At 36.8% G+C, this 25,870-nt stretch overlaps 1 protein-coding gene across 2 annotated transcripts in view; it reads left to right on the forward strand.

The window, feature by feature from the left end:
- Window positions 1-25,870, forward strand: part of CNTN4 (contactin 4) — a 952,644-nt gene that overhangs the window by 211,238 nt on the left and 715,536 nt on the right. The gene's annotated exons all lie outside the window — the stretch shown is intronic.

Below are 25,870 nucleotides of genomic sequence, written 5' to 3' on the forward strand. Positions count from 1 at the left end.
AACAGAATTTCTCAGATACTCCTTAGATATTTATCTGGGGTTTGGAATTCAATGGATTCTTTTTTAGAAGGAGAGAGACCATGTGTGCACAAGTTGGGGAAGGGCATAGGGAGAATCTTAAGCAGGCTCCACACACAGCATGGAGCCCAACATGATGGGAGATGGGGCTCCATCTCATGACCCTGAGATCATGGCATGAACTGAAATCAAGAGTCAGGCAGTTAACTGAGTCATTCAAGTACCTCTTGAATTCAAAGGATTCTTAATCAAGGTTGTATATCTGGTGTATTGTAAGCACTTAATAAATATTCATTGAATGTATGAAAACTAATTTTAAAAATGGGTATGTTTCCATGACATGAGAAAACACTAGTTTTTTAAACTTAAAGTAAAAACGAAGAATGAATTTTGTGGTTGCTTTAGAGTTGTTTCTAAATATTCTGGTTTTTCTCTCTTTCTGGGTACATGGTGTAGTTGTATTTCCCTAAAAAGTAAGGGCAAACCAACTGCTATGGCCAATGGATTATGAGTAAAAGTGACATGAATCACAAATCTCCATTTTTCCTTTGCCTGTTGTGGAAATTTTGGAAATGTTTGTTGGTACTAAATCTTTTTTTTATCCCTTGGTGTAGTTAAAAACTGCCAGCCCACACTGGACATAGAGCATGAATGAAAAATAAATTTCTTAAGGTATGATTTTGATGTTAATCTTGGACCATAACCTAACTATTCTGGCTGATAGGAAGCTCTTAATCGTTGGCTAGTTTGTTGCAAAGATCTACGAGAAATTCTGCATCCCAGTGAGCCAGGAGAAAATCCATTCTGAGTAACCCTGAAATTTATGTAATGTAGTACTCATACTTTTCCATGTAAAAAATGATGTGACCCAAATGGCTCAGTCCTTTTAAATAACCAAAATAGTGCCTTCTAGAATATTTATGATTTGTAGTACAAATTACACTGTGAGTACACAGAACATAGTTTTTGAAAAACATTTATTTTTTCCCCAAATGTTACAGAAACCTGCATTTTCAGATAAGTTGACCTAAACCAGGTATTTTATGTTCTTCTATGGAGTTTTGGTTGTTTGTATTTGTGTATGTGCTTCTCTCTATGAGCGTGTGAGAGAGATTGTTTTCATAAGTGTGTTGTGGTCATTAACATAATAAGAAATAAGATTAAAACAATAGAGTCACATACTAATAAAAACATAAGAAAAACAAAAGCAGTACCTGTCAAAGCTTGTGAGGTAGGACCAAAATGGTACTTTCAGGCAAATATATAGCTTTAAATAAAATTTTATCACATAACATAAATAAAGTGAACCAATGTTCAACCTGAAAAGTTAGAAAATATAATAAATTAAAGCTATAGTAATAAGGAAAATAATGAAAAAATAATAATGCAAAACCAGAAAGCAAATTAGATAAATATAAGGGCTGTTATTTAAAAACAAGACCTATAAAAACTCATGCAGAAAAAATAAAACATATTCACCGAGTTAGTAATTATAAGGGGAATTTTTCAACACAGAACAGATTTAAAATGTTAGAGAAATGGATTTTTTTTTGAGAAATACAAATTAAACTAACTCAAGTAAAAATAACCCAGGGGAAAAATGTTAAACTTGTCAGATTTATCCCCATTAGGATGACAGTGGGCTGCCATCTTAACAATAAACCAGTTTCAATTAATAATGTGTGATTTTGTTTTATAACAAAATTATTTCAGAGCCCAGAAATAGAGGGAAAACTGACAAATGGCCTTTTGAAGCACTGTAATCTGAAAGCACCTGGTGCGGAGTCTGGCATACTGAATAAATGTTAAGTGCTGGTGGTAATGGTGGTGTTAATTCTGAAATCTCTAATAGACTAGGGGCATGCATGATGCTACTATGTGAGTGTTTATGTCCCCCTGACATTTATATATTTTTTAAATTTTTTATTATTATGTTAATCACCATATATTACATCATTTGTTTTGGTGTAGTGTTCCATGATTCATTGTTTGTTCATAACACCCAGTGCTCCATGCAGAATGTGCCCTCTTTAATACCCATCACCAGGCTAACCCATCCCCCTACCCTCCTCCCCTCTAGAAACCTCAGTTTGTTTTTCAGAGTCCATCATCTCTCCTGGTTCGTCTCCCCCTCTGACTTACTCCCCTTCATTCTTCCTCTCCTGTTATCTTCTTCTTTTTCTTTTTTCTTAAAATATGTTGCATTATTTCTTTCAGAAGTACATTTATATTTTGAAACTAAACCCCAAGGTGATGTATTTGGCAGTGGGGCATTTGGGTGTTGATTAGGATTTAGTGTAGAACCCTCATAGATGGGATTAGTGCCTTGAAAAAGGTTCCACATGCCTTTCTTTCATGTGAGGATACAGTAAGAAGATTACTAAAATACTGAACTAGAGAATTTGTTGGGACACCCTGAAGTGGTCTATTTTTAGCTAGTTAGTAGTTCTCTTACATATTAAAAAAAAAAATCTTGTAAATCTAAAAAACCTGGATTTAAGTTCTGGAATTACCAGTGATGAGTGTTGATAAGTCATTTAGCTTGTGTGACTCTTGAGAGTACATACCTAAAAACTATGAGTTATATTAATAAAATAATTTAGAATATGTGGATTATCTTTTTTTTTTAAAGAAGATTTTATTTATTTATTTGACAGAGAGAGAGAGAGAGTACAAGCAGGGGGAGTAGCAGAGGGAGAGGGAGAAGCAGGCTCCCTACCGAGCAGGGAGCCCAATGTGGGGCTCGATCCCAGGATCCTGGGATCATGACCCAAGCCAAAGGCAGATGCTTAACCAATTGAGCCACCCAGGCGCCCTATATCTTTTTTTTTTTTTATGTTTTTTTAAGTGATCTCTACACCCAACATGGAACTCGAACTCGCAACCCCAAGGTCAAGAGTTGCATGTTCTACTAACTGAGCCATTCGGGTGCTCCTGGATTATCTTTAATAGGACACAGAGTTTCCTTTTTACATCAGGGTTTCATAATATTAATGGTAAAATCAATACGTTTTAATGAATGAAATTAACAGAATATCTTTTCAATTGTCAGTACATAGATATTAAACACTAATGTTTAAAATCTTTCATTGTGTTCTCTATGTATTAATTCGTTTAACAATCAAATTTGGTTTTGATTGTTTTTTGGAGTTTTAATTTGTTTATTTAAATTAGTTTCAGAGGTAGAATTTAGTGATTCATCATTTGCATATAACACCTGCTACTCATTACATCATGTGCCCTCCTTAATGCCCATCACCCAGTTACCACATCCCCCTACCCACCTCCTCTCCAGCAACCCTCAGTTTGTTTCCTGTAGTTAACAGTCTCTTATGATTTATCTCCCTCTCTGATTTCATCATATTCAAATTTGGATTTGAAAAGATCATCTCTTTTAAGGATATATTTGGGTCCTGTTCTCCTACTTACCTATCTTAAAACATTGTGGAAGCTCAGGGTGCCTGGGTGGCTCAGTCAGTTAAGTGTCTGCCTTGAGCTCAGGTCATGATGCCAGGGTCCTGAGATCAAGTGCCACATTGGGCTCCCTGCTCAGCGGGGAGTCTGCTTCTCTCTCTGCCCCTACCCCCCACTTGTGTGCGCACACATGCTCTCTCTCGCTCTCTTTCTCACAAAAATAAATAAATAAAATCTTAAAAAAATTGTCAAAGCTCAAGTTAGACTAAATAACTGCAGAAAAAAAAATCTCAAAATGAGGGTTGGCAATAGTTTAAATTTTTCTAACAAACACATTAAAACTTGGGTTTATAGTATCCTGACAGTGCTTTTCCTAAGGGAATACTACAAAACAGAGGCATAAGCAATGGTCTATTGGGAGGTCATTTTTAACCACTTCATTTATAAATATGGCATAAAACATTACATATGTCACATCTTCCTAGTAATGTGTACATAGTTGCCTTTTGGAAGGTTTAATTTATCCATGGTTCTCTTTTAAATGCATATTGATGCAAACTTTTAAAATAAGTAATTGAAAGAAAAAAATACACCCAAACTGAGTTTCATATCTTTCTTTAATTTTCAGGATCTTTTTCCTCTTTTGCATGCCTTTTTTTTCATCCCACAAACAGGCACACTATCACCTTCCTAATTACCTCTTCCCTTAGGTACCATATTTAAACTATGAGACCTCTAGGTCACTCATCTCTAAAATAGGTTTTGTTATATCACTTCTACCTATTTCCTGGTGTGGTTGTATGGACCACAAGGCAAATATTTCTCAAGCACACTGTAAGTTTCTGTATAAACATGAGTAGTGCTGCCCACTGAATCTAAACCTGACATTATCATAAAGAAGACAAATTTGTATTTCTGAACTCACTTAACAGTCATACTGGTTTGTGAAGTGGTTGGAGTTTCATTTAGCTTAACCTCATTAATTTATGTAAAGACCAGGTATGTTTATTTTTTAGAAGAACTGGCAACGAGAGGATTCATCAAAACAATAACCAAAATACCCAGAAAAATCAATAGCAGCTTTTCAACTCCAGATCTTTATTCTCACCCAGAGTAGTTGCTGAGCACAGCTGTAGAAGTTATCTATCATTTTTGGATTGTACTTTTCCCTCTCACACACAAATCCTGAAGTATATTATCATACCCACCCAATAATGGTGTGGTGGATCACTGAGCCATTTCTTTACGTGTATTCTTTGGTCGACTATTCTGTTCTAATGGGCAGTCATAGTTTCCAGTAACTTTAGAGGATTTCTTCCAGTTAATCTGTCAGTTTTTCTCATTTGGTATAGCTGCTGTGAAAGAAATTGGAGCTGTTATACTCCGTGCTTTGATACAGTTTGTAAAATGCAAGATAAGAGACAGTAAACCAAACACAGCATGTTAGTAATTTCTTTTAGGACGGATGTGCTAACACTCAGAACGTGTGATCCAGAAAGCTGGAATACCTTTTTCTCTGAGAAAATGACATTGCTTCAAAGTGTTACCTTACTTTTGATTCAACAGGATAGATGTCTTTGGTATGTTTTCTCAGACTCTGTGGAGAAGACTTGTTCTTTTGACTTTATTTTCCTCATTGGTTTTTATTTTTCCAGATTTAAGTCAAAAATTTTTTTCAATGTGAATCTCAGATGAAGTGATATGATATGTTAAAAGTGAGTGCTTGAGGATGTTGATATGTCAACGAATGAATAGATCCTTCACTATATACTTATAAAGGGAAGCCTATAGAATGTTCTGTAAATACATAGTATTGGAAGTATTTTAATCAGAAAGATAGCTTACACCAGAAGAGCTCAACCCTGCCTCCATCAGGAATTGTCAAAATACCAGGATACAGCAAGTGTCATTTAACACATCAGAATTCCTCTCCTTTAAATAGGGTGACTCTATTTTCTTCCCCACTGAAGCATTTCTAAGATTAATCCAAATTTTTCACATCCATTTCCTACTGTGTGAGAGCCATAGGTACTCTATTTTATTTATTTATTTATTTATTTATTTATTTATTTATTTATTTATTTATTTATATTGTTAAAAGATTTTATTTGAGAGAGAGAGAGAGAGAGAGCACAAGCTAGGGGAGCAAGGAGGAGGCAGAGGGAGAAGCAGCCTCCCCGCTGAGCAGGGACCCTGATGCGTGGCTCCATCCCAGGACCCTGGGATCATGACCTGAGCCAAAGGCAGTCTGCTTAACTGACTGAGCCACCCAGGCACCCTGACCATAGGCACTCTATTTTAATTGAGAATGTTAGGGGTATGTTGTATCATTTCAATGTACAGATTTTCTTTTTTATCTTTCCATTGTTTGTCTATTTATGTTATGGAGAGGCTTATCAAGTAGTTTCTACTGTAATAATATAATTCTGTCAATCTAAATATGTCACTGCCTGTTAGTACTTTTTAAAAAATTTTAATTTCATTATACCTATTAAAGAGGGGAGGTTGAAAAAGGAAGAAGAAAGTAAATTAGTATTTCTCAGTATTTATTAAATGTATACTATGCCTTAAGCATTGTCCAAATATTATGTATAATATATAATATATACAAATTATGTAATTATATTAAATATAACTTAATATTAGTATCATATAAGAGAAATATTATTTTAGACACCTGAAATATCCAGGTATAGTGAAGAACGGCAGCTAATAAGTTGGATGAGGTGTGCCTAGAAATTACATTTCTCTTGACTGAAAGCTTATATAGTTTTGGCTTCTTTAGAGAGAAGAGACTTCTTAAGAGAAACTTTGCAAAAGAGATGTTTTAAAGTTCAACTTTTTCAATCCCTTCATTTGTAGTAATAATAAAAATAATTTTATAACATTTAAAATTTCAAGTAAGATCTCAAGAGCAATTTGTTCATCTATTACAATAAATCCATATATTAGGTATTATTACCTCTGTTTTACTTATTTGAAATTTCGGTATCCTACAATCTGTCAGACTCAAAGAATGGAAGGAGAAGATTCCTTAGCAACAAGAAATTAGCTGGAATGAAAATCGAGCAGTTTACAGGAAATACAATTTGGGAGTAAGAGTTAGACTGAGGCTCTGTGCCTCAGTTATGCTCAGCATCCCTAGATCTTGGTTTCCTCATGTATAGAATGTGAAGGTGGAGCTTAATTATCTCGTTACTCTTCAAGCTCTAAACTCTGCTATATGGCAAAGTTCGTGAGATGTGTTAATGGTGTATAGAGAAGGGAAATTTGATTGAAGCTACTTGATAAAATAATACATATTATTTTAAAAAATCATTGTAATTGGATAGAGAATGCTGACCTAATAAACCTTATGTGCCCAAATTTGTGACTTGGATTTCAACCTGGGTTTTAATAGTTGATTTCATTTACTTTTTCCTTTTCACATGTACATTCCATATTAACGTAGATTTAATGTACATTTGCTGTGTATCCCAGGTGAATAATTGTTCTTGTAGTTGACTTTCATCATGTGACTTTATTGGCATAGTTAAGGTTAATGGCACGTTAATTTTACACAAGACATCAGTCAGTATTCCATTTTAATTTAGCATGTTAATAATGACTAGTGTTCTAAGTTGCTTATGCCACTTTGGTCTGTCATAAATTATCCTGAAGCAAATATCAATATGAACTCAGAACCATGTATACTGCTAATTCCTAAAATTATTAATGCCAGTGCACTATAAAAAAGAAACACATGAGTCTACATTTGGTTGATAATTTTTTTATGGATTATTATCACTCCTTTTCTGTAAGCAAATAGCATAAGTGCTCTCTGAGTTTACTTGTCCTAAAGGGAACAGCAGTTATAATTAAGAATAATTACAATGGCAACAGTGAAACTTTCTTTATAACATTCTAGATGTGGTATCGTTCCTAAAATATTTTATTTTGGCCAAAAGATCCAATATTAGAATCTCAGGGGAGAGGTCTAAATGAAATGGTAGATGAATCCACATGGAGCTATGTTGGGTTGCTAAATTCTCAGAATGGAGAAATACCAGGTAATTTGGGCACTGTCAAAAGCTGGCTGAGCAGGCTCCATTTTATAGCTCTAAGGGGACCCATTTTAATTCACAAGGCACATTAATTCTTAACTCCCTCATAAACATGTATTTGTTTGAAGCATTGTCCCAGTTGTGAAATGTGGCTTGGAACAATTCTAGATAGCATAGCCATAAAAAGTTTCAACTCAGGAGTCACGTAGATATGGGTTCAACGTTCTCCTCCACCATTTATGTGCAGTGTACCCCCATGAGAGTTATTTAAAACTCTTAGTTTCTTTAGCTTTAAATGGAAATAATAACAACATGTTTTCACAGAACTGCCATGAGAGCTTAATAAAATAATCTTCCCAGTGTAACTGAGACTCAGTAAACACCCCAAAAATGTAGAGTTCTGCAATTGTTTAAATGAGAAGTGCTCTATTAAAATAAGGCTTACAGGGCATCTGGGTGGCTCAGATGGCTAAGCATCTGCCTTCGGCTCAGGTCATGATCCCAGGGTCCTGGGATCGAGTCCCACATCGGGCTCCCTGCTCCTTGGGAGACTGCTTCTCCCTCTGCCTCTCTCTCTGTCTCTCTCTGTCTCTCATGAATAAATAAATAAAATCTTTAAAAAAATAAAATAAGGCTTACAAAATTTTACTTTTTAGCATGCAGTTATAATTTTTAACAACCTGTGTTTGCAGTAACATTATCTTGTTACTTTTTATTCCTATCAACATTAAATAGTCTCTTTTTTTAACTTAGCTTTGTCACAGCTGGATTGTTTTTCTAGTATTGGTTCTATACAGTGTAATATCTCAGTTTTCCATTTGTGAAACTACTGAAGTAATGCATTGACTTGGAGTAAGAAGGACGTACCTGGTCACATTATCTTCAGAATTATTTATGTCTTGTTCTAGTCTATCATTTAGCTATTTGTGTTTTAATAGAAGGGTCTTACGATACATAGTGACATGATTTGATCTTGATTTTAACTTCACGAAGACAGTGAGCTGCTTTGAAATGGAATAGTAGTTTATGCAAAATCCATGTTCATAACCGTAGTAGGGACCATGAATTTGGGGAGTTCCACATAGAGGGAAGAAACAGCATTACCAACACCTGTCCTGATTTGTTTTGTATGCTTCAAAAAATAGCTTAAGTGCCCTAAATAGCAGTGTTCATATTTGTAACAATTCTCTCTACCAATGCCACAAAGTCACATAAGATCACATGAATCACATGACCTCACTGATATGAGGAATTCTTAATCTCAGGAAACAAACTGAGTGTTACTGGAGTGGTTGGGGGTGGGAGGGATGGGGTGGCTGGGTGATAGACATTGGGGAGGGTATGTGCTACGGTGAGCGCTGTGAATTGTGCAAGACTGTTGAATCACAGATCTGTACTTCTGAAACAAATAATGCAACATATTTTAAGAAAAAAGAAAAAGAAGAAGATAACAGGAGAGGAAGAAAAGGGAAGTATGTCAGAGGGGGAGAAGAACCATGAGAGATGATGGATTCTGAAAAACAAACTGAGGGTTCTAGAGGGGAGGGGGTAGGGGGATGGGTTAGCCTGGTGATGGGTATTGAGGAGGGCACGTTCTGCATGGAGCACTGGGTGTTATGAACAAACAATCATGGAACACTGCACCAAAAACTAATGATGTAATATATGGTGATTAACATAACAATAAAAAATTAAAAAAAGGACTCAACAGGCATGCAATAAAGTCTCTCTATATTGTCTCTATATTGAAGTGAAAGTTAAAACTACTAGCTGTTTTTATTATTTATATTTACAAGTAGCTGAAATTCTTTTCATGCAAATAATACAAGGGATTTTCCCTTATTATGAATATTTACAACATTCCCCTCTTTAATTTACCTCCCTGTTTGTTTAAAATTACTTAAAGTGTTGGTTGTTTTTGTTGTTGTTATTGCTGTTTTAACAACAGCTCATTACCACTTGGGCTTAATCATCTATATAATAAATGGATCCTCACAAAAAAAAAAAAGATCACATGAAAAAATATACATTATGTTACTTTATTTTACAATAAGTTATAGCTTTCAGGCAGTGTTTTTAAATGAGCAAAAATGATTCAAATTGTAAATTGAAAGCAGGGACTCAAATACTTGTATACCAGTATTCATAGCAGCATTACTCACAATAGCCAAACTGTGGAAACAACCTACATGCCCATCAACAGATGAATAGATAAACGAAATAGAATGTATACATATAATGACATATTATTAAGCCTTAAAAATGAGTGAAATTCTGATACATGCTATAACATGGGTGGACCTTAAAAATATGCTAGTGAAATAAACCATACACAAAAGGACAAATACTAATATAAAATTCTGCTTATAAGAGATACTTAGAATAATCAAATTCATAATAACAGAAAGCAGAATAGAGGTTACCAGGGACTGGGTGTTATTTTTTAATTAGTGTAACATTTGTGTTGGGAATGATGAAAAAGTTCTGGAGATGGATGGTGGTGATGGTTGCACAAAATTATGAATGTACTTAATGCTGCTGAATTGTATATTTAAAAATAGTTGAGATGGTAAATATTACTTTAAATTTATTTACCACAATGAAAATATACTATAAAATTTTTAAAGGGAACTAAAATTTAGAATTTAAAATACTAAAAATCTAATTGTCTGCAATATGCTGCCCACAATGTCTTTTTCTTTTAATGAGTAGCTGCATTTATGAAGTATTGTAGGGGATCGGAGCTTTAAAATGGAGAAAGATTGGAAGTCTCAGATTGGTGGATATCAGATTAATGGAAGACCATAGGATTACCTAAGTTCACTCTCCTGAGCACCCTCGCTCATCTCTGGCTGCTGTCATATGGGTCCAAAATTGCCATCTCAGCAGCACAGAGCCTCAGCTTATGATAAGCAAAGGTATTTTTCATGCTAGAGCTGTCTTGCCTCAAAGGGACTGATCTGGAATGACTGTCAATAACAGCAAGCGCATACCTGAGGAATCAATCTCTTCCATTTTAATTTCATAGACATGCACCACTGGAAAGATGAGGATTACAGGATGAAGTCTCCTATAGGAATGCTGGCCGAGGTAACAAAATCAAGCCATGTTAGGCCGTCTCTGGAGCACAGACTGTAAATGGCAAGGGGAGAGAAAGTCAAACAGGAAAGGGGAAGTGAATGAAAGCTTGAATATGGGAGAATGTCTTTACATGCATGCCATGGCCTCATGATGGTTCATGGAACCTGGTCAATGAAAGCTCAGATCATTCCCATAAAGTGCCATTTTGCATTTTTGCTTCAAGTTCTATTAATTCTATGCGTACAGACATTTAGATGATGTCTCTTTTTCTTCTATTCTCAGAGCTCCTAGGTTGAAATCATTATATTTTTGCAGCCATGGTGTGCCTCAAACCAAATGAACATGTTTTGGACCTAAACAAAGAGTCACCCATTAAATAAGTTTCTTTGATTGTTTGATTTTCTTTCTTCCCTCCCTCCCTCCTTTCTTCCTCTCCTTACTTCCCTCCTTCCCTCTTTCCTTCCCTCTTTTTTTTCCTTTCTTTGCTCTTTTTTCCCCCGTTTCTGTCCTCTGGTACACTGTGGTCACAGCAGCTATGGCATTACCATTCTGATTTGAAAAAGCAAGCATGTGCATGCTCATATCTGTGTATACTCTCATGTGGGCTACTTGAGTGCATTGACTCAAATTAAATTACTTTCAAGTGTGAATAATACAATATTAATATAAGCAGCTTTGGGAAATAGTGAAGTTTTGTGTTGGGCTTATAATATTGCCTGAGTGTTTTCAGAAACTAAGTAGTACATTGGCAATCCAGAGAGTGCTAGCCTAGGAAAAGGGAAAATGATTTTTTTACGTTTTTATTTAAATTCCAGTTAGTTAACATACAGTGTAATATTAGTTTCAGGTGTACAATACAGTGATTCAGCACTTCCATACAACACCTGGTGTTAATCACAAGTGTACAACTTAATCCTCATCACCTATTTAACCTCTCCCCATCACACTCCCCTCTGGTAATGATCAGTTTGTTCTCTATAGTTAAGAGTCTGTTTCTTGGTTTGTCTTTTTCTTTTTCTTTTTTCCCCCTTTTGCTCGTTTGTTTTGTTCCTTAAATTCTACACATGAGTGAAATCACATGGTATTTGTCTTTCTCTGAGTGCCTTATTTTGCTTAGCATAATGCTCTCTAGCTCCATCCATGTCCTTGCAAATGGCAAGATTTCATTCATTTTTATGGCTGAGTAATATTCCATTGTGTGTGTGTGTGTGTGTGTGTGTGTGTGTGTGTGTGTGTGTGTGTGTATCACCTCTTCTTTATCCATTCATCAGTCACTGGACACTCACTGGACACTTGGCCTGTTTACATAATTTGGTTATTATAGATGCTGCTGCTGTAAACATCAGTATGCATGTAACTCTTTGAATTATTATTTTTGTATTTTTTTAAGAATTTATTTGTCAGAGAGAGTGAGAGAGCACACAAGCAAGGGAAGCAGCAGGCAGAAGAGAAGCAGGCTCCCCACTGAGCAAAGAGCCCCATGTGGGACTTGATCCCAGGATGCTGGGATCATGACCTGAGCTGAAGGTAGACATTTCACTGACTAAGCCACTCAGACATCACAGTATTTTTGTATTTTGTATTCTTTGAGTAAATACCTAGTAGTGCAGTTGCTGGATCATAGGATAGCTCTATTTTAACTTTTTGAGGAACCTTCATACTATTTTCCAGACTCACTGCACCAGTTTGTGTTCCCTCCAATGCTGTAAGAGGGTTCCACTTTCTCCACATCCCCTCCAACACCTGTTGTTTTTGTATTGTTGATTTTAGCCATCCTTACAGGTGTGAGATGATATCTCACTGTAGTTTTGATTTGTATTTCCCTGTATTTCCCTGATCAGTGATGTTAAGTATCTTTTCATGTTTCTGTTGGCCATCTGTATGTCTTCTTTGAAAAAAATGCCTATTCATGTCTTCTATTTTTAATTGGATTGTTTCATTTTTAGGTATTGAGTTGTATTAGTTGTTCATATATTTTGTGTACTATACCCTTTATTGGGTATTTATATTTTGTAATATATTATAAATATCATATATAAATATATATAAATAAATATTTATAAAATATTTATAATATTTTCTCCCATTCTGTAGGTTGCCTTTTAGTTTTGCTGATTCTTTCCTTCATTGTGTAAAAGCTTTTTATTTTAATGTAGTCCCAATAGTTTATTTTTGCTTTTGTTCCCTTGCTTCAGGAGACATATCTAGAAAGAAGTGTGTATGGCCTATTTTGAAGAGATTACTGCCATGTTCTTCTCTAGGATTTTTATGGTTCCAGGTCTCACATTTAGATCTTTAATCCAGTTTGAATTTATTTTTATGTTTTGTGTTAAAAAGATCTGGTTTCTTTCTTTTGCATATTATTGTTCAGTTACCTCACCACCATTTGAAGACAATGTCTTTTCTCATTGGATATTCTTTCCTGCTTTGTTGGGGATTAATTGACCATATAATTGTGTGTTCATTTCTAGTTTTTATATTCTGTTCCATTGATCTATGTGTCTCTTTTTGTGCTGGTACTACACTGTTTTGATTACTACAATTTGTAATACAACCTGAAGTCCGTAACTGTGATGCCTTACCTTTGCTTTTTTTTCCAAGACTGCTTTAGCTATTCAGGGTCTTTTGTGGTTCCATACAAATTTTAAGTTTGTTCTGGCTCTGAAAAGTGCTAGTGGTATTTTCAGAGAGATTGAATTAAATATGTAGATTGCTTTGGGTAGTATAGACATTTTAACAATATTTGTTCTTCCAGTCCCTGAGAATGGAATATCCATTTCTTTGTGTCATCTTTAATTTCTTTCATCAGGGTTTTATACTTTGCAGAGTACAGGTCTTTCACCTCTTTGGTTAGGTTTATTCCTAGGTATCTTACTGACTTGGTAGAATTTTAAATGGGATTGATTCCTTAATTTCTCTTTCTGCTGCTTCATTATTGGTGTATAGAAATGCAACAGATTTCTGTAGGTTGATTTTGGTATCCTGAGACTTTGCTGAATTCGTATGTCAGTTCTAGCAGGTTTTTGGTGGAGTCTTTTGGGTTTCCTGTAGAGTATCATGTCAAATAATGAGAGTTTTACTTCTTCCTTGCCAATTTGGATGCCTTTTATTTCTTTATGTTGTCTGCTTCCTGTTGCTAGGACATTATGTTGAATAAAAGTGGTGAAAGTGGACATCCCTGTCTTGTTCTTGACCATAGAGGAAAAGCTCTGTATTTCCCCCATTTAGGATGATAGCTATGGGTTTTTTGTATATGGTCTTTATTATGTTGAGATATATATTCCCTGTAAACCTACTTGTTGAGGGTTTTTTAACATGAGTAGATGTACTTTCTCAGATGTTTTTTTTTTTTTTTTGCATCTACTGAAAGAACATAGGGTTCTTATCCTTTCTTTTATTAATGGGATATATCATATCGGTTGGTTTATGAATATTGAACCGCCCTTGCAACCCAGGCATAAATCCCACTTGATCATGGTGAATGATTTTTGTAATGTACTGTTGGATTCGGTTTGCTAGTATTTTATTGAGAATTTTTTGTATCCATGTTCATGAGGGATATTGGCCTATAGTTCTCTTTTTTTTGGTGGAATCTTTATCTGGTTTTGGTATCAGGATAATGCTGGTCTCATAGAATGAATTTGGAAATTTTCCATTGTTTTCTATTTTTTGGATTGTTTGAGAAGAATAGGTATTGATTCTTCTTTAAATGTCTGGTAGAATTATCCTGTAAAGCCATCTGGCCCCAGACTTTTGTTTGCTGGGAGTTTTTTGATTACTGATTCAATTTCTTTACTGGTTATCAGTCTGTTCAAGTTTTCTATTCCTGTTTCAGTTTTGGTAGCTTGTATGTTTCTAGGAACCTATCCATTCCTTCCAGGTTGTCCAATTTATTGGCATATAGTTTTTCATAATATTGTCTTATAATTATTTGTATTTTTGTGTATGGGTTGTTATTTCTCCTTTCTCAGTTGTGATTTTATTTATTTGGTTCCTTTCTCTTTTCTTTTTGATGAGTCTGGTTGGAGGTTTATCAGTTTTATTGATTTTTTTTCAGAGAACTATCTTCTGGTTTCATTGACCTGTTCTATTGTTTTTCTAGTTTTTATATCATTTATTTCTGCTCTAATCTCTGTTATTTCCCTTCTTCTGCTAGGTTTAGGTTTCTTTTGTTGTTGTTCTTCTAGCTCCTTTAGGTGTAAAGTTAAGTTGTTTGAGATTTTTCCTGACTCCTTAGGTAAGCCTGAATTGCTATATACTTCCCTCTTTTTTTTTTTAAAGATTTTATTTATTTATTTTGAGAGAGAGAAAGAGCATGAATGGGAGAAGGGGTGGAAAGAGAGGAAGAAGCAGACTCCCCACTGAGCAGGGAGCCTGATGTGGGGCTCAATCCTAGGACCCGGGAATCATGATCTGAGCTGAAGGCAGACACTTAACCCACTGAACCACCTTATACTTCCCTCTCATGATCACTTTTGCTGCATCCCAAAGGTTTTGGACATTGTGTTTTCATTATTACTTGTTTCCATGTGTATTTTTATTTCTTCCTTAATTTCCTGGTACTTTAGTAGCATGTTGTTTAACCTCCCTGTATTTGTGGTCTTTGCAAATTTTTTTTTTCCTTGTGGTTGACCTCTATTTTCATAGCATTGTGGTCAGAAATGGTGTATGGTGTGATTTCAAACCTTTTGTATTTGTTGAGGTCTATTTTGTGAACTCATATGTGATCTATTCTGGAGAATATTCCATGTGCATTTGAAAAGAATGTGTATTCTGTTTTAGGATGGAATGTTCTGAATATATCTATTAAGTCCATCTGGTCCAGTGTGACATTCAAAGCCGTTGTTTCCTTATTGGTTTTATGTTTAGATGATCTGTCCATTGATGTGAGTGGGATGTTAAAGTTCCCTACCATTATTCTGTTATTATCCTTTAGTTTCATTATATTTGTTTTTGTCTTATATATTTGCATACTCCCATATTTGGTTCATAAATATTTACTATTGTTAGATCTTCTTATCAAATTGTCCTCTTTATGACTATATGGTCCCTTTCTTTGTCTCTTTTTACACTCTTTGTTTTAAAGTCTAGTTTGTCTGATATAAGTATTGCTACTCCAGCTTCCTTTTGACATGCGTTTGTGTGATAAATTGTCCTCCACCCCCTCACTTTCAATCTGCAGCTGTCTAACGTGAGTCTCTTATAGTCAGATATAGATGAGTCTTGTTTTGTTATCCTTTATAATATCCTATGTCTTTTGATTGGAGCATTTATCCCATTTACATTAAAGTTATTATTGATAAATATTTTTTGGCATTAAATTACTTGTTTTTCATTTTTTTTGGAGATTTTCTCAATTCTTTCTTGTCTTTGTCACTTTTGGTCTTTCCTTTGCACTCAAAGAGTCCCCTTTAATATTTCTTGTAGGGCTGGTTTAGTGGTTGTGAACTCCTTTAGTTTTCGTTTGGGAAACTCTTTATCTCTCCTTCTATTCTAAATGATAGTCTTGCTGGATAGAGTGTTCTTGGCTGCAAATTTTTCCCAGTGAGCACATTGAATATATCATGCCACTTTATTCTGGCTTGCCAAGTTTCTGTTGCAAAATCTCTAGCTAGCATTATGGGTGTTCCCTTGTAAGTTACAGACTTCTTTTGTCTTGCTGCTTTTAAGATTTTTTCTTTATCACTATATTTTGCAAATTTAGTTGCAATATATCTTGGTGTTGGCCTGCTTTTGTTGATTTTACTGGGAGTTCTTTGTGCTTCCTGAATCTAGATGTCTATTTCCTTCCCCAGATGAGGGAAGTTTTCAGCTATCATTTCTTCAAATAAATTTTCTGGCCCCTTTTCTCTCTCTTCTTCTTCTGGGATTCCTGTAATACAAATGTAATTATGCTTGATGGAATCACTGAGTTCCCTAAGTCTATTCTTTTGTTGCATAATTCTCTATCTCTTTTGTTCAGCTTCATTATTTTCCATTATTTTGTCTTCTAGGTCACTAATTCATTCCTCTGCTTCTTCTGGCCTGCTGTTCTTTGCATCAAGCTGTTTTCAGTGTTACTTATTGTATTTTTCATCTCCAATGGATTCTATTTTAACTCTTTTATCTCTGTGGTAATATTCTCATTGATGTCTTCTATTTTTTTCTCAAGCCCGGTGAGTATCCTTAGTTTTGTTGCATTATATTCTCCATCAGTCATGCTACTTATATCTGTTTTGCTTAGATCACTGGCTGTGGCCTTGTCTTGTTCTTTCATTTGGGATAAATTCCTCTGTCTTGGCATGTTGTCTAAGTCTCTGTTTTCTTCTCTGTGTTAGAAAAACCAGTTATGTTTCCTGCTTCTGAAAGTAATGGCCTTCTGAAGAAGAGGTCATATAGTGCCTGTGGCCTGGTGCTTCAGGGAGTGTCCCTCGTGTGTTCTGTGTGCACTCTACTGTTGTGTCTTGGCTTTTCTTTCCTTTAGGAGGCTCTCCTTGCCGGCTGTGGGCAGTGTTCAATCCTGGCTTGAATGTGGCTAATTTTGAATAGATGTGCTCTAGTCTGCTTGTGAAGTGAGACCTGATACCAACTCAGCCAGAACTGGGGCCCCGCATAACTCTGTGGTAGAGGTTTGTGCAGGTCTTCTGGAGAAGGGGCCTGCTGCACTGGGACTGAAGCATGCTTGACTGAGAAGGGCAATCCTGCCAGAGCGCAGGGGTGTTGGGCTTGGTGTAAGCAAGTTAGGTAGCCACTCTGCTGCTTCCTGCAGATGGCTTTGTGTTCATGCTGATGGGCAGAGGGGGACAATGGTGGAAAATAATTCCCAACCCACAATTATTTCCTTGAGATGCACTTTACAGTCTCAGCACTATGTACATTTTGAAGTGGATAATCCTTTGTTTGGAACCTATTCTGTTCAATGTAGGATGTTTAGCCACATCCCTGGGCTCTAGATACGAGTAACACACACTCTGCGAGTAAAATGATGTCTCCAGATGCAGTGAAGTGTCCTCTGGTATGGGAGGGACATAGCCACTCCCAGCTGAGAAGTGCTGTCTAGAGAATGGTATGAAATTCCAGGGTCATGGCTTTCGTCTGGCTCAGACAGTTTAGGTTTTCAGAGCAGAATGTGGGGTAGGAGGAGAGGAATGATGGAGAAAATAGTTAGACAATATGTCCGTAGTATTTTTCCCATGACATTGCTTCCTTTTTTAAAAAGATTTTATGTTCTTTAAGTAACCTCTGCCCAACACGAAGCTCAAACTCACTGCCCTGATACCAAGATTCTCATGGTCCACTGACTGAGCCAGCCAGGCTCCCCAGCATTGCTTCTTTTAAGGCAGAGAGAAACTCCTATTTCATAATAAATAACCTTTTTGTGTTCTGTGAGGCATGAACTTAACGAAAACTATACTGCTTTCTTGTTAGTCAGAAGCCTAAGAAGATAACTTAAGGTATGGCTTTCTTTACTTGGGGGCAGGAATGTGCTTTTTTCTGGATACTATCAAGATTCTTTTTTGCCACTTTTAACTGTATATTTGACAAATCCAGGGACTTACAATAGGCAGGGTTGTGTCCAGAGGTTTAAACTGTACTCTCATTGGGCTGTTTCTCTTTGACCTCTACTTTTCTCAGTCTTTTGCTAGGACAGAGATAAGTGGCTCCTGAGAACTTTGAGCATACCCCCAAAAGTAAAGGACCCACCTTTCCTGAGTCCATAGATAAAACTTAGGAAATACATGTTTGGGTCTGCTTGCAGCTAGGTGTTCTCTTGATCTAGGCACTTTTATAGGAGGGTTGACCAGCCTAGATCAACTAATCCCTATCCAGTCTTCCTTCCCCCAATTCCGTAGGTCTGAAAACAGAATCACAAGGAATGATTCCCTTGCAAATCAGAGATCCTTTGAAAACAAAATTGTGCTGAAATTTCTTTATGAAAATCTTTTCCCAAATTGTACTCACATATATTTTCTAAGTCTTTTAATCTCTCCGAGGTGTCCTTTCTACATCCAAGGTATCCTCTTAGTATAATTCTTAGACTCTGGTGCAGTGAACCCTGTGGGGGTGACCAAGATTTTCAGGTAGTCATTCATTTCGAAGCTTTTTTCAGAATACTGAGATTTGTCTTTGTCTCAGTTTCTCACAATTGTTCCGTGGATTTTCCGGAGGCTACATGACATGTGGTATCACGTAAGACTAAAAGAGACAAATATAGGAATCAAATTATCTTCTATTGAGCCAAACCTTTTTTTTTTTTTTAATTTTATTTATTTGAGAGAGAGAGAGCACAGAAGGAAAAGAGAGAGGGAGAAACAGACTCCCCACTGAGCAGGGAGCCTGACGCAGGCCTCAATCCTATGACTTTGGGATCATGACCTGAGCCAAAGACTGATGCTTAACTGACTGAGCCACCCAGGTACCCCTGAGCCAAACCTTTAAATGATTTGCAAATGTGTAAAACGTGCACTCTGATCTCTATTTTTTTGTTTCAGATAATACAGGTTTCTTTTTCCGTAAGTTGTGCTATTTATATAAATATGTATTGGATTTATTATCATTGTTAAATGAATAAGTATTTTCAGAAGTTCATTTTTTTAAATTTTAAAAAGGTAAATATCAGAGAGAAAAGATGGCGGAGGAGTAGGGGACCCTATTCCAACTGGTCCCTGGAATTGAGCTGGATATCTACCAGACGACTCTGAGCACCCACGAAATCAGCCTGAGATGTAAGAAAATAGATCCAGATCTCTACAAACAGAATATTGCAGGCAGTTGGTTTCGAGGTACAAAGCAGGGAGCGGTGATTCCGTGGTCAGATATCGGAGGATAAACGGCAGTGGGAGGGAGCCAGGCCATGGGGATCCTACACCTCTGGTGAGCAACAGCCTCACGCGCTGGGGACGGGGCACAGACTTGTAGACCAGTAGCTGCGGGGAAAGGACTTCGGGACAGCCCCTGGAATGGAAACCCAGAGCACTGGGATTGCACCTGCGAACTGGGAAAGGCCGACGGTTTTAGAAGCACAAAGGGCAGAGACGTGCCCTGACCTGGAGGCAGGACTGGGAGCGCTGCAGAGGGGTGCACAATCCAGAACCCTGCAGTTTATAGCAGCACAGACAGAAATGGAGAGACTGGCTGGAGAGCTCACTGAAAAACAGACTGTGACCCCTCTGCTCTGAGGCAGAGAGTTGGAAAGGGTTTCTTCTGCTCTGACTCTTAGAAGAGACTGGAAAGCAACAAAGGGAAAGCCGCCAGAAAACAAAAGCCCCAAAAAGCTGGTTCCCACTGAGCCCATCCCCAGCCACAGGGGGGCAGGGCAACTCTGCCCAAACAGGGTTGCCTGAGTAACAACATGGCAGGCCCCTCCCCCAGAAGACAGGCTGGGAAAACAAGAGGCCAGCAACCCTAATGTCCCTAGAAAACAGATGCATCTTGCTTGGGTTCTGGTCAATAATTTGGACTCTATATATTCCCTCAACCACCCCTCAACAGAATGACTAGGAGGAGGAACCCCCAAAATAGAAAAGACTCAGAGATTATGACTTATGCAGCAGATTTACAAGTGGATGCAGATATAATCAAGATGTCAGAGATGGAATTCAGGCTAGCAATTGTGAAGACAATAGCTAGAATGGAGAAATCAATTAATGGTAACATAGAGTCTCTAAGGGCAGAAATGAAAGCTGAATTGGCAGAACTTAAATATGGTATCAGTGAGATCCAATCTAATCTAGATAATCTAACAGCTAGGGTAAGTGAGGCAGAAGAACGAATAAGTGACCTGGAAGACAATATAATAGATAAAAAGGGAAAAGAGGAGGCCAGGGAAAAAGAACTCAGAATCCATGAAAATAGAGAAATAAGTGACACCATGAAGCGTTCCAATGTCAGAATTACTGGAATCCCTGAGGGTGTGGAGAGAGAGAGAGGACTAGAAGATGTATTTGAGCAAATCGTAGCTGAGAACTTCCTTAATCTGGGGAATGAAACAAACATTCGCATCCTAGAGGCAGAGAGGACCCCTCCCAAGATCAAGGAAAACAGCCCAACACCCCGGCGTGTAATAGTAAAACTCGACAATCTTAGAACCAAGGAAACCATCTTAAGGGCAGTTAGGGGGAAGAAATTCCTTACGTACAGAGGAAGGAACATCAGAATAACGTCAGACCTATCCACAGAGACGTGGCAAGCCAGAAAGGCCTGGCAAGACATAGTCAGGTACTAAACGAGGAGAACATGCAGACAAGAATACTTTATCTGTCAAGGCTGTCATTTAGAATGGATGGAGAGATGCAGAGCTTCCAAGACTGGCAGAAACTGAAAGAATGTGTGACCACTAAGCTGGCCCTGCAAGAAATACTAAGGGGGGTTCTATAAAAGGAGAAAGACTCCAAGAGTGATATACAACAGAAATATACAGGGATAATCTGTAAAAACAACGTCTTCACAAGCAACATGATGACAATTAATTCATATCTTTCAATAATCACTCTCAACATGAACGGCCTAAGTGTGCCCATAAAACGGCACAGGGTTGCAGATTGGATAAAAAGACAGGACCCATCCATATGCTGTCTACGAGAGACTCAGTTTGAACCTAAAGATACATCCAGACTGAAAGTGAAGGGATGGAGATCCATTTTCCATGCCAGTGGACCTCAAAAGAAAGTTCGGGTAGCAATTCTTATATCAGACAAATTAGATTTTAAACTAAAGACTGTAGTTAGAGACACAGAAGGACACTATATCATTCTTAAAGGGTCTATCCAACAAGAAGATCTAACAACTGTAAATTGTTATGTTCCCAACATGGGAGCAATCATCTACATAAGCCAACTGTTAACCAAAATAAAGAGTCATCAAGATATATACAGAACTTTCCACCCTAAAACAACAGAATACTCATTTTTTCTTGAGCACGCATGGTACTTTCTCCAAAATAGACCACATAGTGGGTCACAAATCAGGTCTCAACTGATACCAAAAGATTGAGATTATTCCCTGCATATTCTCAGACCACATGCTTTAAAACTGGAACTCAAATCACAAGAAAAAATTTGGCAGAAATTCAAACACTTGGAAGCTAAAGACCACTCTGCTCAAGAATGATTGGGTCAACCAGGATATCAAAGAACTTAAATAATTCATGGAAGTCAATAAGAACAAAAACACATCGGTCCAAAACCTACGGGATACTGCAAAGGTGGTCCTAAGGGGGAAATACATAGCCATCCAAGCCTCACTCAAAAAAATAGAAAAATCCCGAATTCACCAACTAACTCTACACCTTAAAGAACTAGAGAGAAAGCAACAAACGATGCCTAAGCCACACATTAGAAGAGAAATAATTAAGATTAGAGCAGAGATCAATGAATTAGAAACCAGAAACACAGTAGATGAGATCAACGAAACTAGAAGTTGGTTCTTTGAAAGAATTAATAAGATCGATAAACCACTGGCCAGACTTATCCAAAAGAAAAGAGAAAGGACCCAAAATAATAAAATTATGAATGAAAGGGGAGAGATCACGACTAACACCAAGGAAATAGAAACAATTATTAGAAATTATTATCAAAAACTATATGCCAATAAACTGAGCAGTCTGGATGAAATGGATGCCTTCCTGGAAACCTATAAGCTGCCAAGACTGAAACAGGAAGAAATTGACAATAATAACCAGTAACAAGATTGAAGCAGTAATCAAAAACCTCCCAAAAAACAAGAGTCCAGGGCCTGATGGATTCCCTGGGGAATTATACCAAACATTCAAAGAAGAAATAATACCTATTCTACTGAAGCCGTTTCAAAAAATAGAAACAGAAGGAAAACTTCCAAACTCATTCTATGAGGCCAGCATTACCTTAATCCCCAAACCAGGCAAAGACCCCATCAAAAAGGATAATTTCAGGCCAATATCCGATGAATACGGATTCCAAAATCCTCAACAAAATCCTAGCTAATAGGATCCAAGAATACATTAAAAGGATCATCCACCACGAGCAAGTGCAATTTATCTCCGGGATGCAAGGATGGTTCAACATTTGCAAATCAATCAATGTGATAGAACACATTAATAAGAGGAGGGAGAAGAACCATACAGTCCTCTCAATTGATGCAGAAAAAGCATTTGACAAAACACAACATTCTTTCCTGATTAAAACTCAGAGTATAGGGACAGAGGGAACATTCCTCAAGTTCATAAAATCCATCTATGAAAAACCCACAGCGAATATCATCATCAGTGGGGAAAAGTTGAGAGCCTTTCCTTTAAGATCAAGAACACGTCAAGGGTGCCCACTCTTGTCACTATTCAACATAGTACTAGAAGTCCTGGCAAAAGCAATCAGACAACAAAAAGAAATAAAAGGGATTCAGATTGGCAAAGAAGAAGTCAAACTCTCTCTTTTTGCAGATGACATGATACTTTATGTGGAAAACCCAAAAGACTCTACCCCCAAATTACTAGAACTCATACAGCAATTCAGTAATGTGGCAGGATACAAAATCAATGCACAGAAATCAGTTGCTTTCTTATACACTAACAACACAATTGTAGAAAGAGAAATTAGAGAAACGATTCCATTTACAATAGCACCAAAAACCATAAGATACCTTGGAATAAACCTAACCAAAGAGGTAAAGGATCTATACTCTAGGAACTACAGAACCCTCATGAAAGAAATTGAAGAAGACACAAAAAGATGGAAAAACATTCCATGCTCATGGATCAGAAGAATAAACATTATTAAAATGTCTATGCTACCCAGAGCAATCTATACCTTCAATGCCATCCCGATCAAAATTCCAATGACATTTTTCAAAGTGGTAGAACAAAGAATCCTAAAATTTGTATGGAATCAGAAAAGACCCCAAATCGCCAAGGAAATGTTGAAAAAGAAAAACAAATCAGGGGCATCACATTGCCTGATTTCAAGCTATATTACAAAGCTGTGATCACCAAGACAGCATAATACTGGCACAAAAACAGACATATAGATCAATGGAACAGAATAGAGAACCCAGAGATGGACCCTTAACTCTATTGTCAAATAATCTTCGACAAAGCAGGAAAAAACATGAAATGGAAAAATCACAGTCTCTTCAATAAAGGGTGCTGGGAAAATTGGACAGCCACATTCAGAAGAATGAAACTCAACCATTCTCTAACACCATACACAAAGATAAACTCAAAATGGATAAAAGACCTCAATGTGAGACAGGAATCCATCAAAATCCTAGAGGAGAACATAGGCAGTAACCACTTTGACATCGGCCACAGCAACTTCTTTCAAGATACATCTCCAAAAGCTAGTGAAACAAAAGCAAAAATGAACTTTCGGGACTTCATCAAGATAAAAAGTTTCTGCACAGCAAAGGAAACAGTCAACAAAACAAAGAGGCAACCCACAGAAAGGGAGAAGATATATGCAAATGACACTACAGATAAAGGGCTGGTATCTAAGATCTATAAAGACCTTCTCAAACTCAACATCCAAAAAACAAGTAAAAAAATGGACAGAAGAGATATGAAAAGACACTTCTCTGAAGAAGACATACAAATGGCTAACAGACACATGAAAAAATGTTCATCATCATTAGCCATCAGGGAAATTCCAATCAAAACCACATTGAGATACCACCTTCTACCAGTTAGAATGGCAAAAACTGACAGGGCAAGAAACAAGAAATGTTGGAGAGGTTGTGGAGCAAGGGGAACCCTCTTACACTGTTGGTATGAATGCAAGTTGGTACAGCCACTTTGGAAAACAGTGTGGAGGTGCCTCAAAAATTAAAAATAGAGCTACCTTATGAACCATCAATTGCGCTCCTGGGTATTTGCCCCAAAGACACAGATTAGTGAAAAGAAGGGCCTTATGTACCCCAGTGTTCATAGCAGCAATGTTTACAATAGTCAAGTATATCCATTTCGGGTTGGTGGACAGATGAGAGCTTAAATATTGTATATCATTTTAAATAATTGCTTATATTTAATTATGTGTATAATTTAATAACATAACAATACATATGTATACTTTAGAACTAAAAATGCATAATTAGAAGTGTTATTTTTTTCCTAACAGAAATGTACTATCAAGAAATGTAAAAATTTTCCTATAGTATTTGAGCAAATTTTTTTGAAAATTATAATGGTTCAGAGTGAAAAGAAATATTTTAGGGAATTAAGCAAATCATTAAGGAAATATACTTTTGCATGTACCCACTATGAGGAGAAATTGAGCAGTGATTTCTATAACCTTAGTCTGACAACTCATTCATCATGTAACTTGTTCCGTTATGAGGAGAGAATGAGGCAGTGGGGTTTCAGTTGAAGCAAGAATAGAAGTGGCTGCCACCATTTTTGAATTAGTACTAAGTGCTTGGTCCTGGGCAATAAAGGTATCCTGGGCTCCATTTTACAAATGCAGAGTTTGAAGCTAAGAGAGAATACTTTGCCTCTGGTCATAAAGGAATTAGTGAGGGAGTTAGGTTTGAACTAACATTTCTCTAACTCTATAGCCTGTTTCTTACCAGTTCACCAGGCTTTCTTGGATCTGGACTATACATAAAAGAGTTTTCTACCTATGAAGATGTAGGACACCAATAGGATTTTTCAAAGTGTTTCAAATGTCGCTGTGCCTACCCTGGAGTTCAGTTAAGTCATAACTGATTTGTAGTGAACTAGGGAAATTTCAAGTAGGTATGAATTATCCAATCCTCAGTATAAGTGTGTATGTGAATATGTGTGTGTGTGTAGCACTAAATTCCTTTCAAGAAAGGTAAGGAAATTTCCCACTGAGTAGGAAGTATTTACATTTTTCACCTACTTGTGCATGGATTTCCAAATTGATGGCTATTTGCTTCAAAAGTAGACAGGAAATCAATCCTGGAAATTATTGTGTGTGTAGCTCAATTCAGTAAGTTGTAAAATATTATTTCTTTCATCTCCTTTATGCTGTTTAGTTGCTATTTCATTCTTCGTGGTAATAGAAAAATATTCAATGATATTGTAAACACATACTGACCTTTAAGATTTGTTCTCAGGTTCAGCAGACATTTGTTCAGGAGGCACTTGGCTTTTATATTAGCCAGTCTCTTCCTCTTTGGGGAAGAAAATCAAGTCATGCTTTGTATTTTACATTGTGTTTGTGTTTCCCTTCAAAAATATGTCACTGTGTAATGAGGACTTCTCTCTTTAAGGGAAGCCATGATGTAGATCACTTTCTGGACCATGAGTAGCAATGGATCTGGGAAAGGATGCATGTTCCCAACTACAGTGGTGGGAACTAGTAATCCTCCTCCAGAGAACCAGAATAAATAGATGTTTCTAGTGAAAA

This window comes from Callorhinus ursinus, unplaced genomic scaffold (assembly GCF_003265705.2).
Source record: "Callorhinus ursinus isolate GAN/ISIS: 27379988/994484 unplaced genomic scaffold, GSC_fseal_2.0 scaffold15, whole genome shotgun sequence".
Lineage (NCBI taxonomy): Eukaryota > Metazoa > Chordata > Mammalia > Carnivora > Otariidae > Callorhinus > Callorhinus ursinus.